Genomic DNA, 14,945 nt, shown 5'->3' on the forward strand with positions numbered 1-14,945 from the left:
CGAAACAGGCTCTAGGCTCTGAACTGGCTGTCAGCACAGAGCCTAACGCGGGGCTCGAACCCACGAACTGTGAGATCATGACCTGAGCCGAAGTCAGACGCTTAACCGACTGAGCCACCCAGGAGCCCCAAAACCAGAACTTTGGAAGGCAACTGGGTGGCTCAGTCGGTTGAGCGTCCGACTTCGGCTCAGGTCATGATCTCACGGTTCATGAGTTTGAGCCCTGAATCAGGTTTGCTGCTGTCAGCACAGAGCCTGCTTCCAATCTTCTGTTTCTCTTTCTGTCTCTGCCTCTCCCCTATTCGCGTGCTGTCTCTCAAAAATAAATATTTAAAAATTTTTAAAGAATGTTTTCTTTATTTTTGAGAGAGAGATAAAGACAGTGTGAGCAGGGGAGGGTTAGAGAGAGAGGAAGATACAGAATCAGAAGCAGGCTCCAGGCTCTGAGCTAGCTGTCAGCACAGAGCCCAACGCAGGGCTTGAACCCACGAACTGTGAGATCATGATGTGAACCAAAGTCAGACACTCAACCAATTGAGCCACCCAGGCGCTCCCAAAATAAATATTTTTTTAAAAAGCCAGAACTTTGGAAGGAAGAGTTTCTGAAATTAGAACAGAACCTTTACCGGCATCAACAGGAAACATGTGAACACAGAACTCTATCAATGGTTACAGAAACACACACAAAAACCCTTTTCAACTCTGTATTCTCAAATGCCAGAAAACATCAGAATACTCAAACATATTCCTCCTAGAATCCTCAGACACGTTACCCCCACCAAAGAAAAATAGTACTGGGGGAATCTGATTCCAGAAACCCCTGTGTGCTGCCCTGTGACAGAAACTGCTTGGTGGCCAGGCTCATTGTGCGGTGGTCTCCACTCCTACAGTGTGGGCACACCCGGCTATAGCTCCGTTGGAACCAGAAACAAACTTGGCCGAGAATCAGATGCAGCTCCATCAGCTCACAGGAGAGTCCCCAGAGGAGCCCAGGGGAGGGTGAACTGAGGACTCCACGGCTCCCAGTCTGGACAAGGTTGTGCGTGACCTTGACGCTATCGGTGGGAATTCTAGGAATAAGCTATCCAGGGAGAACAGGAGACCAGTGCTTTGAGGAAAGGGAAGAAAATGGTCACTCGTGAAAAGTGTGAGTGGGCTCGTTTTCTGACGTCTGGCTGACCAAATATAAAGCACAAGTATTTAAAGGGAAAAATGAAAAATGACCCAAGATGACCATGTTTACAGGGGTCTGTTCATGGTGGGAAAATAGCAGCTTTCTCACACGACTGTCATATTCAGAACACGCCCTCAGATTTCAGCACAGCAAAACTCAGGTATCAAATGTTGTTTTTGTGAGACAGTCCACATTTCTGGGAAATAGTCAGGCTTATTATTTGGGGAAATGGAGCCAGTTACGACAGCCCTATCGGGTTTTTTTCCTCCCCACCCCCCATCTGTGGCATATGAAATGCTTAGTCATTGGAAACAGGGCACAGGGGGGACTTGGCTGGCTCTGTCGGTGGTGCAGCTCTTGGGGAGTGGGTTTGAGCCCTATGTTGGGAGTAGACATCACTTAAAAAAATAAAATCCTAAAAAAAATAAGTAAATAAGGCACAGCCTCACCTTTTGCTTCTGCCGTGTTCATATACATTTGGTACATTAAAGTCAATGGTTCCTCATAGGATCATGAAAACTGGTCTCTCTAAAGAAGGCACATGAAGATATTGGACAAGTGACTGTATCAGTCCCCTTTACCTGTCATGAGTTTCTTGGTAAGCAGACAGGGTAGGACCATTTCTGCCTGGATGGGTGGGATGGCCATGGGGGAGGGGGGCTCCTCTGTAAGGGAGCCAGGGACCCTTGCCTGTCTGCATTCTCTCTGGGCAGTGGACTAGGAGGAGAGAGCTGGGTGAGACACCACTCAGGAACTTGGGGCCAGGATTCCTCACCCATCCTGGGGCCGCTAGATCAGCGACGTGTGTATTTGGTTTTCTATAGGACCCCTGCCCTTGCCCATCTTGTTAAACAAGGGATGACCACTCTGGCTCATCCAGGCAGCTCCCGGCCAATGGCCAGGCTTGCTCCCGCCTGCCTCTCTTACCTCCACGGACCCCTCAGATGAGTGAGTTCTTCTCCCGCCCCAGTTCTGCTGCCAACTCTCCACTTCAATTTTCCCTCCTTCTGCTTCCACACTCACCTCCTCCTGGATCCTTCCTCTTTCACCAAGCTTGCTTCTAATGGCTCTTACCTCTGGCTCTGGCTTTACAAGCACTGAATTGTGGGGATTTGGGAACACCCGTGTGGTGGTGTGTTCGGTCCCTGTGTGTTCTAGCTTTCCTTCTAAACTGAGAAGTCTCTTTCCATCTGCCGCCCATGGATCTCCCTGAAGCTAGGAGCTCTTCCTCCTTTCGTTTTGAGATCTGGTGCCTCCTCAGAGCAGTGTTTGTGCCTCTTCCTACTGAACTTCTCTACCGCCATGTTCGTGCAGGGGTCTGACTCTCCACAGGTCTCTTCAGCCCAAGGACCAAAGTCTCTGGTAAATGTTTTTAGATGATGATGATGGTGATTTCAAGCCACTGTTTTGAGGAAGGTCTTGAATACAGATGGTGTTTTTAGTCATCTGGATCTGTGGCAGATCCAGAAAGAAACCTCTCATTCCCATTCAACTCTGCCACCTGCTGACCTTGGGAACATTATTCCACCCCTCTGAGCCTCGGTTTCTTCCCAGGATTGTTGTCAGGGTTAAAGGAGACATGGTGTGTAAGGCTCTGGCACACCAGCAGACATGCAGCAATGTCCCTTCCTCCCTTCTTCCTCCACTCCCCACCTTAACTTCTGGCTCTTCCATGGGATTTCCATCTTCTGCACTTGAAGTTGAGGAGCACTTGGGCTGAGCTACATGGACCTCTTTCACCATAGCTGGGGGATGTTTCAGAGAACAGTGAGAACTTCTTTAAGGGCCTTCAACACTAAAAGAGGCAACTAGAGGTTTCTATAGACCCTCTGTCTTAGGAATTTTAAGCCTGGGTCCTTTGGCTTGGGATGACATAAGAAGGTCCCTCTGGAGCCTGAGAAATGCATGAGGTTTGAAGAGAACAGCTTTATATGGTAAGAAGATTATGGTCAACAGAATAATTGTTCCCCCAAAGACACCCCTGTCCCATTCCCCAGCACCTGGGAATGCATCACTGTACATGACAAACGGGGCTTTGAGGATGTGTCTAAGTTAAGGAGAGCTGAGAAAGGGAAGATTATTTTGGATTACCTGGGTGGGCCCAGGGTAATCACAAGAGTCATTCAGACACGTAAGAGGGATGTGGTGATGGAAGACAAGGAATGCAGAAGGCTTCTAGAAGGTGAAAAAGGAAGGAAAATGGATTCTGCCCTGGGGCCAGAGGGAATGAGCCTGGTTGACACCTTGACTTTAGCCTCGTAAGCTTCTTTTGGATTTTTACTGTCAGATAACAAATATGTGCTGCGTTCCGCCACAAAGATTTGTGGTATTTTTTGCACCAGCCACAGGAAGAGTATAGAGATGGTCTTCCTTGTTGAACAAGGAAGCCAAGAGTAGGTGACTTTTGTTTTCCGGTCTCCCAACTACCTGCCCAAGGGCCCGGCCTGTGGTTTTGTTTCAGCAGACGTGGCCCGAAGCAGAAAATGCCCTTTTTCCTGCTAAGTGGGACCCTCCGGGAGGTGAAGCATGTGTGGTCTGCAGCTCGTGCCCCTGACACGTTGGAAGGAAATGCCAGCTCCCTTAACAAAAACTAACTCCAGGCAGGACCTTGTGGGTTGGCCCCAGAAACAGAATTCCCACGTGGGCAGGGGCAGCAGGGCCACATGATCCCTTCTCTGTCCCCAGGAATCACCTGGATGCACCATCCCCTTGAAAGGGGCCTCAGCAACACCGGTCATCCCTTCATACTGTGGCCTAGGAGGTGGCACACTGTCCGTCTACAGAGCTGAGTCTGAGCCAGGGCACTCACATAGCCTTCAGGGAGGCTCCGGGGTACCAAGGGGGAAGTGCACACTGAGTGATCGGTGTCAGATAAACAGATTTCCATCTTCTCTCCTCGTTCCATATGGAGAGGCCATCTTTCATCCCGTTTGGGGACACACTGTAGCGCGCAAGCTGGGGCTTATAAGAACCAGGCCTGAGATGGGACGCCCTTTCCCATCTGCCTAAAGCCAGTTTTCTGAGCTCAGGTTTCCAATAAATATTTGCTCTTTCCTGGTGGCTGGAACTGGGTACTTTTCCTCATCAGGAAGCCTGAGCTCCCCACCTACAGATGTGACCTGACTTCCCAGTGAGGCCCCAGGAGAACTGAGAGAAAGCACCCGTCACTCAACAACATATTAGTTACCCACCTACACTTTTTGCCAAAATGTTCACCAGGACCCAAGAGTCTTTTGGTTGAACATTTAATGCCATTTATCCATCCTGAGAGGGAGAAGGGGACTTTCTATGAGTGCCAAATGCTCAACACATACTATGTCTGTCATCCCCTGCTAAATCCTGAGGGAAGGGACTGTTCTCCCTACTTTCTAGATGAGCAAACTGAGTCTTGGAGAGGGTAATTTCCTCAAAGTCACACAGACTTTAATCTGGTGGACCAAGGGCTTGAACCTTGAACCTTTCAACTCTTGAGTATGGGGTGGTTTAAGAAAGGCCATCCTGGTGGGGAGGAGAGCAGGTGGAGAGAGGTAGAGGGATCATATTGTAAGAAAACTCATGATACATAGTCAGACAATGGAACGGAACAGTTGAAGCGGGGACTGTCCTAGATAACTGGTAAGATCTTGCCAAGAAAGGAAGTCAGGAGCTAACTATAGAGCATGGCCATGACTGTCAGAACTCAGCTGGGCTCCTGACTCCACCGCTTCTCCCTGTTGGTGATTTTCCATTCTCCCAATGTTTCCCTGCAGGACCAGCTTTTAAACTATGAGACCAAAAGAGACAGTGAGGAAGCTAGCAGCCAAGGAGTCTTTGTCTGGTTCTGCAGCTAATTTTGGAGGAGAAAGAAATCCTACAATATGGTGTTTGTGTGGGCAGTTTTGAGAAGGTGTAAAAATAAAGGGAGCGGTGAGGGGTGGGTGAATCCTGGGTAGCAGAGGAGGAGGGAGACAGGAGCTCACAGGAGATGGCCTGGGATGGAGGCTATACCTACCTTTTCTTTCAGGAGTAGTTAGTGAGCCCCTATGCGGTGCCAGGTCCAGAGCTAAGCTGAGCGGAGTGTGGAGTGGGGTTTAGTTTGGATGGTTGGAGAGTCCTCTTGGATGAGGTGGCCTTTAGTTGGAATCTGAGGGATGAGAGGGGAGTTAGTCATGTCAAGAAGAAGGGAGAATGATCTAGATAGAGGACACCATACGCAAGGTTCCAAGGGTGAGAAACAACCTTGGATATTAAAGAGAGAGAGAGAGAGAGAGAGAGAGAGAGAGAAGGCCAGCCTGGCTAGAGGGAGAGAGGCCAAAGGCATGGTGATGAGAGAGAAGGGTCTGGTCAGGGGCCCTTGTAAACCATGAAGACGTTTGGCCCTCAATGTCGTCAGATGCCACTGAACGTTTAAGCAGGGGGTATGCCATAGGATTTGTGTTTTGAAGAGCCACACTTGTTGTCTGCAGAGACTAGATTTGGAGGGGGGCAGGAATGGAAGAAGTGAAAGCATGAACAGCCATCTAAGAGGTCCAGGCAAGACATGTTGCCACCCGGACTAGGCTGGTGATGGAAGAGATAGGGAGAAGTGGGCCGACTCCAGACAACTACTGGAGGGAAAATCAAACTTACTGATAAGTTGAATGTCAGAGCAGAGGGAAAAGGAAGAAGCAGGAATCACCTCGGGGTTCCACCTCAGCAACGTGGAGAGGCTTTCGGTAATTTTCTAAAGTGAGGCACACTTGAGGTGCAGACAGGTTTAATAATAAGGGGTTCTATTTTGGACAAAGATGAGCTGTTTACACCTCATCTGAGTGGAGAGAGCAAGTAGGCCAGTGGATATATGCATCTGGAGCTCAGAGGGGAGGTCTGGGCTGGAGATATATAAGTGTGGGAGTCATTAGCATAACCATGCTATTTAAAGCCTTGGAAATGGAGGAGATGATATAAGGAGAGTAGGGCAGACAGCCGTGGGCAAGCCCTGAGGCATTCGGATGGGTAGCCATCTCCCAGAGGTGGGATCCAGAAGATGCAGGAGGCAACCATTCTCATTCATCCAGTTAGCAAGCTTATAGGAGGTGGGCTGGTGCATGTGCAGCAGAGGTTGGGGATGCCAGGGCATTAGGACAAGGCCCTTGCTCTCAAGGGGCTCACAGTCTATGCAGGAGCAGCCGAAAGAGCCAATACTTACAATACAACGGGGTGTAGTATTTATAGAGATGGGCCCAGAAGAAGGCACTGGAAGATCCGTTTGTAGTCTCTGGTGCCAGAAACAGGTATGGCCGGGTCTATGGAAGAGGCCATGGACCTCAGGCAGATGGAGAGAAAGGATGCAGGGGCTGGGAATTCTTTGGGATCCAGCATCCTTCCTGGAGACTCCCTCAATCTCCTGGGACCCAGCTTTACCTGCCCACCAGCCTCCTTCTCCTAGAGCCCTGCAGGCCATGAGCAACACTAGGGAGCCCTGCTCGTTTCTCCACCCACCTCCAGGCCCCTAGGTCTTCTCCTCTTTCCTGACAGGCTCGCTCCCTTAGGAAGAGAACTGTGTTCTCAAACAGGATTGATGAGACAACAGAATGGCCATAGCTGGAGCCTTGCCTCCCCCACCCCCATTAAGGCAAGATATTGTCTCAAAAACTGTTGCTTCATTTCCTGCTGTTGAGAAATCATGCATGTTGCCCAGCTTGTATTTCACACTGCTTGAGGAGAAGAGAAATCTGTCTCACTGAGCTTTTCAGAGAAAAACAAGGTCAGTAACCCTCCCCTACCCCCTCCTTGACTGCAGGCCAGAGCCCTCCACCAACAAACCCCTGCTCCTGGCAGCTGCTAAGTGCAACAGACTGGCCTCGTCTCTGTCAGTTTGCTGCCTGGGTCATGGGGCCCATGTGGCTCACTCTCCTGTGGCTATGTTGAGTCCACAAACCTGCACAGTCTGGCTCCAACCTCTCCCTCCATCCTTACCTCGTGCTGCCTCCTTCCTGCACCCCGTGCCTGGTCCAGTCTGGACAAGCCCTGGGGATCCTGGCTCCCAGCACTTGTCTCGGTTAATGCTCTGCCTTGGAGGCCAAGGAAGCTCTGAACCTGCCTTCAGGCTCAGCCTCAGTGTTGGTGCCTCTATTTGTTAAAGCTCTCACTGCTCACTGATTCAGAGAGGATTTCTCCTTCCTTTGAACATGTTTAGTGTGTTCCTATTTCATTGCTTATGGCTCATTTAATCTTGAATTATAATGCTTTGTGGGCATGCTTTATCTCCCCTCGTGGACTCGGTAAACTACAGAAGATCAAGTCTTGTGTCTGGGGTCAAATCTAATTTGTCTCCATCCACAGCCTCAGAAAAGAGCTTGGACATGCCTGTGGAGTGGATGAGGTTTGGTTAAAGTCGCAGAGGGGAAGTGTGCTGATGTGGGAAATACAGTCTAGGGCTTGATGTAATTGGTTCCCTGGGAAAATACACCTCTGCTAAGAGAGTCTATGAAGGGATAGAGAGTAGTTTGTCCATCCATCCACCCATCCATCTACTCATCCACTCATCCATCCATCCATCCATCCATCCATCCATCCAACAAATACCTATTAAGCATCTATGCCAGAAATAATGTTAGATCCTGGAGATCGAGTCCTAAGGCCGGATCAGGTCTTGCTCACGTGGAGATTCTGTCGTAGCCCGGGGACATAGACAATAAATAAAGAAAACATCACGTAATGGTAAGCGTCACGATAGAAATAAGTCACAGTGATGTGCTTGTGTGACTGTGAAACGGTTGGGAGGGCTCTCTGAAGGAGAGACGCTAAGGAGAGACCTGAAGTGGGGTTGAGGTGGCTGGGGGAGGTGTGGGCATGAGTTGTCCCAGAAGGGGAACAGATAGGACAAAGCTTTGAGGTCAGGGAAGGTGAAGACTGGGATGGGATGAGTTTAATGGATACAAGGAACAGAAGAAAGGCAAGAGTGATTGGATCCTGGGGAACAGAAGGTGATGGACACAGATGATCTACAGTTCAGTAGGGAGACAGTGGTGTCATAGTCATATGTGGTGGCAGAGTGCATACAGCATGAGCTTCTGGCCAACGTATAGATTTAGTCCTCACTCTAATTATTACTGATGTGTCAACTTGGGCAACTTTTCTGAGTCTTAGCTACTTCCTTTATAAAATATCTAATTTGTGGGGTTTTTGTGAAGCAGATGGTATAATGGAAATAAGCACCCAACCCTGTTGACTATGAATGGTAACCTGAAATCCAAGTAGTAACATAACACCAGCATTACAGGATTGGGGATGACTGGGAGCCCAGGGCTGAGCAGGGACAAGTTAGCCCTTGTCCTGAGGAGGTTTCCTGGCTCTGTCCTCCTTCTCTTCCTCTCCACCCCTCAGCCTCTCTCCTTCCATCTTTTTCTTACCTATTTACATTTCTTTTTATTGTCACCACAATTTCTTACTCTCAGCTCTTCTTCACTTTCTTTCAGATCGCATCAGCTCAACTGCCCCAACTTTAGAATCAAGACATAATTTTAAATCAAGACATAATTTTAAATATTGATTGTTGAGTATGGCTTTGTCTTCCTCTAAAAATCAGGCGGGTTGAATGCATTTACATCTCTGTTAATGAAAAAATAGCAGCAGCATCCACACCTAAATTAAGTAATTTTATATGATCCTATGGCTCTCGGATGATTTTTTTTTCCACTGAGATCACTGTCTCTTAATAGAAGATGGCTCCTACCACTGGATTAAAGGATTAGAAAGAGATTGTCTCAAGGCATTCGGGGACTGGTGTGCCAGGAGGAGGTCTCTCCATTGGCTGGAAAGTGGAGACCTAGATGCCCTCCACAGGTCAGTAACCCTTGAGTCACTCCAGGGATGCTCTGGAATGTAGCCTGGACGTCATGTTCAGCCGCTGGCTGGCTTCAGATCTGTGGCTTCCCCTGCAGATGTGGAACAGGGCAGACAGGAGGGCAAGGGCAGCCTGGCTGGGGTCAGCAGGCGGAGATGTGTAAAGACAGGCTCTGGATAAAGGGTAATGTGAGATGCCCTTTTCCCATTCTTGCAGCTGCCTGTAAACAAAGGTCAAGAAAGGACAGGTTTCGTGGGTGTGAGTGCGTGTGTGTGTGTGTGTGTGTGTGTGTGTTTGTGGTGGAAGAGGGAGAGCCACAGAGCAAGACCCCCACATTCTGTTCAAAGTTATGTTGATAGGAGACTTGTGGTTGGGAGAGCAGGGGGAGGGGTCCAATACTTAAGCCACATGGAGGCTCTAGCTCTCCTTTGCTTTCCTACTTTGTGGGAAGGGAAAATCCAGTAGCTGGTGGTGGCTGGCTGTGGCTGGTAGGTCATCGAGACCAACTGCCCCCTCTTCGGTGGGACACTGAGGACCCAAGATGAGAAATAACCTGCTCAAGTCCTCTCTTACACAGAGAGGCAGAGGTAAAAGCCTACTGTTCTGTCCTCCACACCAAGTTATCTTTGAGTTGGGGTGATGGTGGTAGGAATGTGATACAGTGACTATCTTTCTGTACTCTGACTTTAGGGATCCCAGATGTCTAGCTTCAAGTCCTTCCCTGGCTCATGTTCTAGAATCTGAGCCTCTTATACTCAAAATCTGCCTTTCAGTGGGGCAGGGCTTAGGGGAGCCCTGGGTTGTGCACTGGAAGGCCGTCCAAGACTTACCCGTGGACACAGATAAGTCACATGTGGCAAACTGAGGGCTAACCTTAAAAATGAATAAGGTAGAGATTTTTATCCCCACAGAGGCCAAAAGAAGGTCACATGAACTATTGCTACACCTCAAGGATCTCAAATGACACTTGATCTTGGCCAAAAGGCAGAGAAGTGATCAAGGATCTCAAATTAGATGCCAGGAAGCAGCTTAGGGAAAACAAGACCACCAGCCCGGTGGGGTTGATCTGATTTGGAGGGGTCTGGCTCTTTAGTGCCTTAGCTAGTCTTCTTCAGAAGATCAAGGGCAAGTTGTAGTGATGACAGAAGTTATGAGCACTGGGCCCTCCTGCCATTTTCCTTTGATGCCTCCCATTCTCAGGTGACCCCTTCAGTGTTCCCTCTTGGAATGAAGGAGTCAAGGGGGTGGGCGCACCCGGAAGGTGTCCTCAGCTAAGCCTGGGCTCCTGGCTGCCTGGCCTCATCAGTATATTACTGGCCGGGGCGACAGCTGGGAATGGCAAGGGCACACTGAAGAGGGAGCGGGCGGTGCTGGGGCCATCCTAAGCTCCTAAGATCTTACATGCCATATGGTGGGGGCCCAGGGGCAGGGGACTGGCAGGAATGTCTGTTCCCTCCTCCCCACTCCCATGCCAAATGGAATGGCAACACCCAAAAGGAATTTAACAGTGGGCCTTTGGAAGCCATCTTTCTCTCCTTGAAACAAGTTTAAAAAGCACATTTTTTTTTTGCCCAAATCGCTGAATTAATGAAGAGGAATCTGGCTATTTTCTCTTTGCATTAAGCTCTGAACATGACAACAGACAGTGAAGTGAGCATAAGGAGTGCTCCACAGTGGTAAGTCTGCACTGGACCAGGGCCTGGCCTCGGAGCAGGTGTGTGACCTGGCAAGGTGGTCCCTTGGAGGGCCTCTAGCTGCTCCCGCCTTCTGATAAAATACCCTCTGACACCCTCTCAGAGGCAGCTCCTTTCTTTTTTTTTTTTTAATTTTAATGTATATTTTTGAGAGAGATAGACAGACAGAGTGTGAGCAGGGGAGGGGCAGAGAGAGAGGGAGACAATCTAAGCAGGCTCCAAGCAGTCCGCACAGAGCCCTAAGAGGGGCTCGAGCTCATGAACTATGAGGTCATAACCTGAGCTGAAGTCAGATGCCCAACGGATTGAGACACACAGGGACCCCTAGGCAGCTCCTTCTAAAACGCTTCACCGTCCTTTTCCATTCTCTGTCTCTGAGGGTGCTGCTTCCTTAGCCAGGGTCCCTGCAGTGTCCCCCAAACTTAGCGACAGCAGGCCCTGAAGTGAAGGGAGATGCAGGTCCCTCCCAGGTGTGAGTCTTACAATGTAGGAAGAGCGACCTTCCTAGGCTTTCATCTTGGGGGTGGGGGTGAGGTGTGTGGTGGTCAACATGGAGGACGGAAGCTGAGAGGAAGGAGGAAGCTGGTTCCTGTGGGGAAAATCTGGGGACACCTTCCTTGGGAGAAGGCGAAGATAGTGTCTCTTGATGAACAACATTTCCAGGAGGCTCATAACTGTCCACTGACCTTCAACAACATAGGTTCCCCCTCCCCCCACCCCGAGACCTCTGGGAAAGTTGCAGGTCTACAGCCTGACCCAGCCCCGTCCAGGGCCTCTTGGGAGGGACAGATGGAAGGGGGAGACAACCAGCGACCTCGCTGACTTTATCTCAAATTAGGGCTTTTATCCAGGGGAACACAGGGATGTCGACTTCTGATTAAAATGAAAGCAAGTTTAATGCCACCAACTCTCACCCTTAGGCTCCTAGACCCTTATTGAGTTCAACTCTCAGCCTGTTCAGAAATGCAGCAGCTCTGCAACCACTATAGGACATTAAATCAGCACTTACAAATCAGCCTCAAGAAAGCACGGAGCTGAGTTGGCTTTCCTGGTGACAGCTACCCAACATTCAAGGAACAGATAAGTCCTGTGGCACAACTCTTCCAGAGAGTAGAAAGAGGGAACCTCCCCAACTGGTTTAATGAGGCTAGCAAAACATTGATACCCTAAATCAGTTTATTATTAGCCTGGCCAGCAGCGGTGATGGTAAGGGCAGGCTAGAGTGTAAGAAAAAAAACATGCAGGCCCGTCTTACTATTAATATAGAAACACAAAAATGTGAAACACAATGTTAGCCAGATCCAGTGACATACAGGAAAGATAACCTATCATGACTGAGTGGGATTACTCCTAGAAATGCAAGATGGATTTAACAGGAGGAAACTGATGAATATATTTTACTTTATGAACAGAATAAAAGCAAAACTCTATGGCAAATAAAAGCTGCCTGACACAGTTCACAGTCCTTCTTATGGAAACTCTCAGGAAACCAAGAATAGAAGCAAAAGTCCTTAGTCCTATAAAAGACATTCGTGAAAAATCTACAATAAATGGCATACTTAACATTGAGATGTTGCAAACATCCCCTGTCAGGCCAGGAACAAGATAAGTTATCTTGTTTTTATTATCTGCTGCTTTTATTCACCACTGTATTGGAGGTTTCAGCTAGCACATTCCTCTAGAAAAATAAACAAAGGCATAAGGTTTGGAATGGAGACACAAAAGTTATTTGTGCAGATGGTGTGATTATCTGTATAGAACACTCTGCAGAATGATCATTAAAGTTAATAAGAGGGTTTGGAAAGTTCCCTGGACACAGCATCAGTTTCCAAATGTCAATGATGTTATTATTGGTTAGTCACAATTAGCTACAAAATTTAATTTATTTTTTATTTTTTAAGGCTTATTTATTTTGTGAGAGAAACAGACAGTGCAAGTGGGGGAGGGGCAGAGAGAGAGAGAGAGAGAGAGATTATTTTTGGGGGAGGGGTCGAGGGGTAGAGACAGATGGAGAGAGAATCCCAAGGAGGCTTTGTGTTGTCAGCGCAGAGCCTGATGTGGGGCTTGATCCCATGAATCAGAGGATCATGACCTGAGCTGAAATCAAGAGTTGAACACTTAACCAACTAAACCTCCCAGGTGCCCCGGTTGTCTTTTTTTTTTTTTTTTTTTTTTTTAATTTAAGTAATCTCTGCAACCAATGTGGGACTCAAACTCACAACCCTGTGATCAAGAGTCATACAGTTTATGACTGAGCCAGCCAGATGCCCCTAGAAAAAGATTTCTTAAACAAGATGCAGGAAGCACAAACCATAAAGGATAGGATCGGCAAAGGTAATTACATTAAAGACTCAAAAAACAAAAAGCCAAACCTCGCACTGGGAAAAGATATAGTCAAACCTACATCAAAGATCTGTGTTCAGAATATGTATATGTGCTGCCGAAGCGAGCACTCTGTGTTCAGAATATGTAAAGAACTGCTACGTTTCAACAAGAAAGAGACAACGCAATAGAAACATGGGCAGGCAACGCAACAGATTATTCACAAAAGAACAAACACAGCTTGCACATATAGGAAGATGCTGAAATACAAGTAATTGAGGCAATGCGAGTTTAAACTCAAGTGAGATGCCATTTTACACCTCTTGGATCGGCATAAAGTAAGGGGTAGGAACGGTGAGGATGGGGTTCACTAGGAACACGGCAATGGTAGGGAGTAGTTGTACCTCCACTCTGGGAGAAACTCTGCCCACACCTAGGAACATTGGACTTGCATGTGCCCCAAATTCTACACACTATGCCAATAGACAGGCTCAAAAGTGCTTGTAGCAATGTTGTCCACATTAGCCCTAAACTGGAAACAACACCCATGTGTGTTACAGCAGAAGGTAGAAGTAGTGGCACAGGTGTAGTGGAATACTACACAGTGGTGAAAAGGGTGGGCTCCAGCTAAGTGAAGGTAAGAAGTGAGTCACAGAAATCAACACACAGTACATTTCCGTTTACATAAGGTTTAAGATCCTAACAATTTCTTGTTTAGGAATATATACACAGTTGGTAAAACTATAAGAAATTGAGGGAATGAATACCCAAAATCTAGATAGAAGGGTATAGAATTAAGGAGAAGTCTATCAGTAGTTTTAAAGGTACTGGTAATATTTTGTTTCCTTACCTGGGTGACAGATTCACGGGAGATACTGAACATATATATTTTAAACACTCTTCAGTCTATAGGATAGATTTCAAAATTAAACCACAGTAGAAACATTAGAGTGTCACTGTGCACATAGGGTGTGTCACATTTGGAAGTGGGTACATGTGGGGGTGGGGGCTTGTGGGCCCCTCCAGGAGACCTGAGTCCGGATTGGGAGAAGGGCTGGGGGTTAACTATTTGCCTGGGTTCCAGAAGGTGTATTAGACATGGTGGTGAATGCTAGGAACATCCTCAGAGAGAAGGCTTGAGGGACCCGTCCTTCATGGGGCTGAGAGCAGTCATTGCTGTTAGGGACAGTGGCCAGACATTCATGGGTTAAGCCACCAAGACATGAGTGATACAAAAATTCTTTTCAAACGCTATTGCTCAAAGCTGAATCCACCAATAACCCAAGCAGCATTTGCACCTGACTCAAAAGGCCTGCTCTGTTACAGGGGTGCATCCCCTCATCTACAAGTGGAGTGTTTGGGGCTGATGGGGCAGTCTGATAGGTCAAGGGAGAAAGTTTAGTTGAAAAGTAGTATTTGCTTTGGGGGTGGGGCTCAAACCTCACAGGGGTGATGACAGACAACAGGGGGTTTCTCACGAGCAGCTGGCATGGCTGACCATGGTGGTCTGGGGACCTGACCACCAGACTGGGGTGGAATGAAAGGAAATGAGACCAGGAGATGAGGCAGGGCCTAATAAAGGGTTTGACTCTATGCTGATGATGGAGACTCAATTCTCTGTCCAGGGGAAGCTGTTGGTAGCTATTAAGCAAGGGAAGTGTTAGGATTTGATCCAGAATTTAGAAAGATTGAGCTGGTGGCTATATGGAGGTTGGCCTGGACAAGGGAGGGATGGGCAGCACAGTGACAAGTGGCACTGGCCTGGGCTGACCCAGGGACCATGGGTTTGGAAAAGATCAGAGAGAGTCCTGCTTAAAACTGTCCCCAAGATGAAGCTAGCACCAATGCCACAGTGAGGATGTAGGGAGACTTGGGCTGTTTGGGGACACATACATTCTGCCAAAAGGAGATGCTGCTAAATTCTTGACTTATTTGGCTCATGGAAGGT

Source organism: Hyaena hyaena, unplaced genomic scaffold (genome assembly GCF_003009895.1).
Source record: "Hyaena hyaena isolate Hyena2069 unplaced genomic scaffold, ASM300989v1 scaffold_28, whole genome shotgun sequence".
Classification (NCBI taxonomy): domain Eukaryota; kingdom Metazoa; phylum Chordata; class Mammalia; order Carnivora; family Hyaenidae; genus Hyaena; species Hyaena hyaena.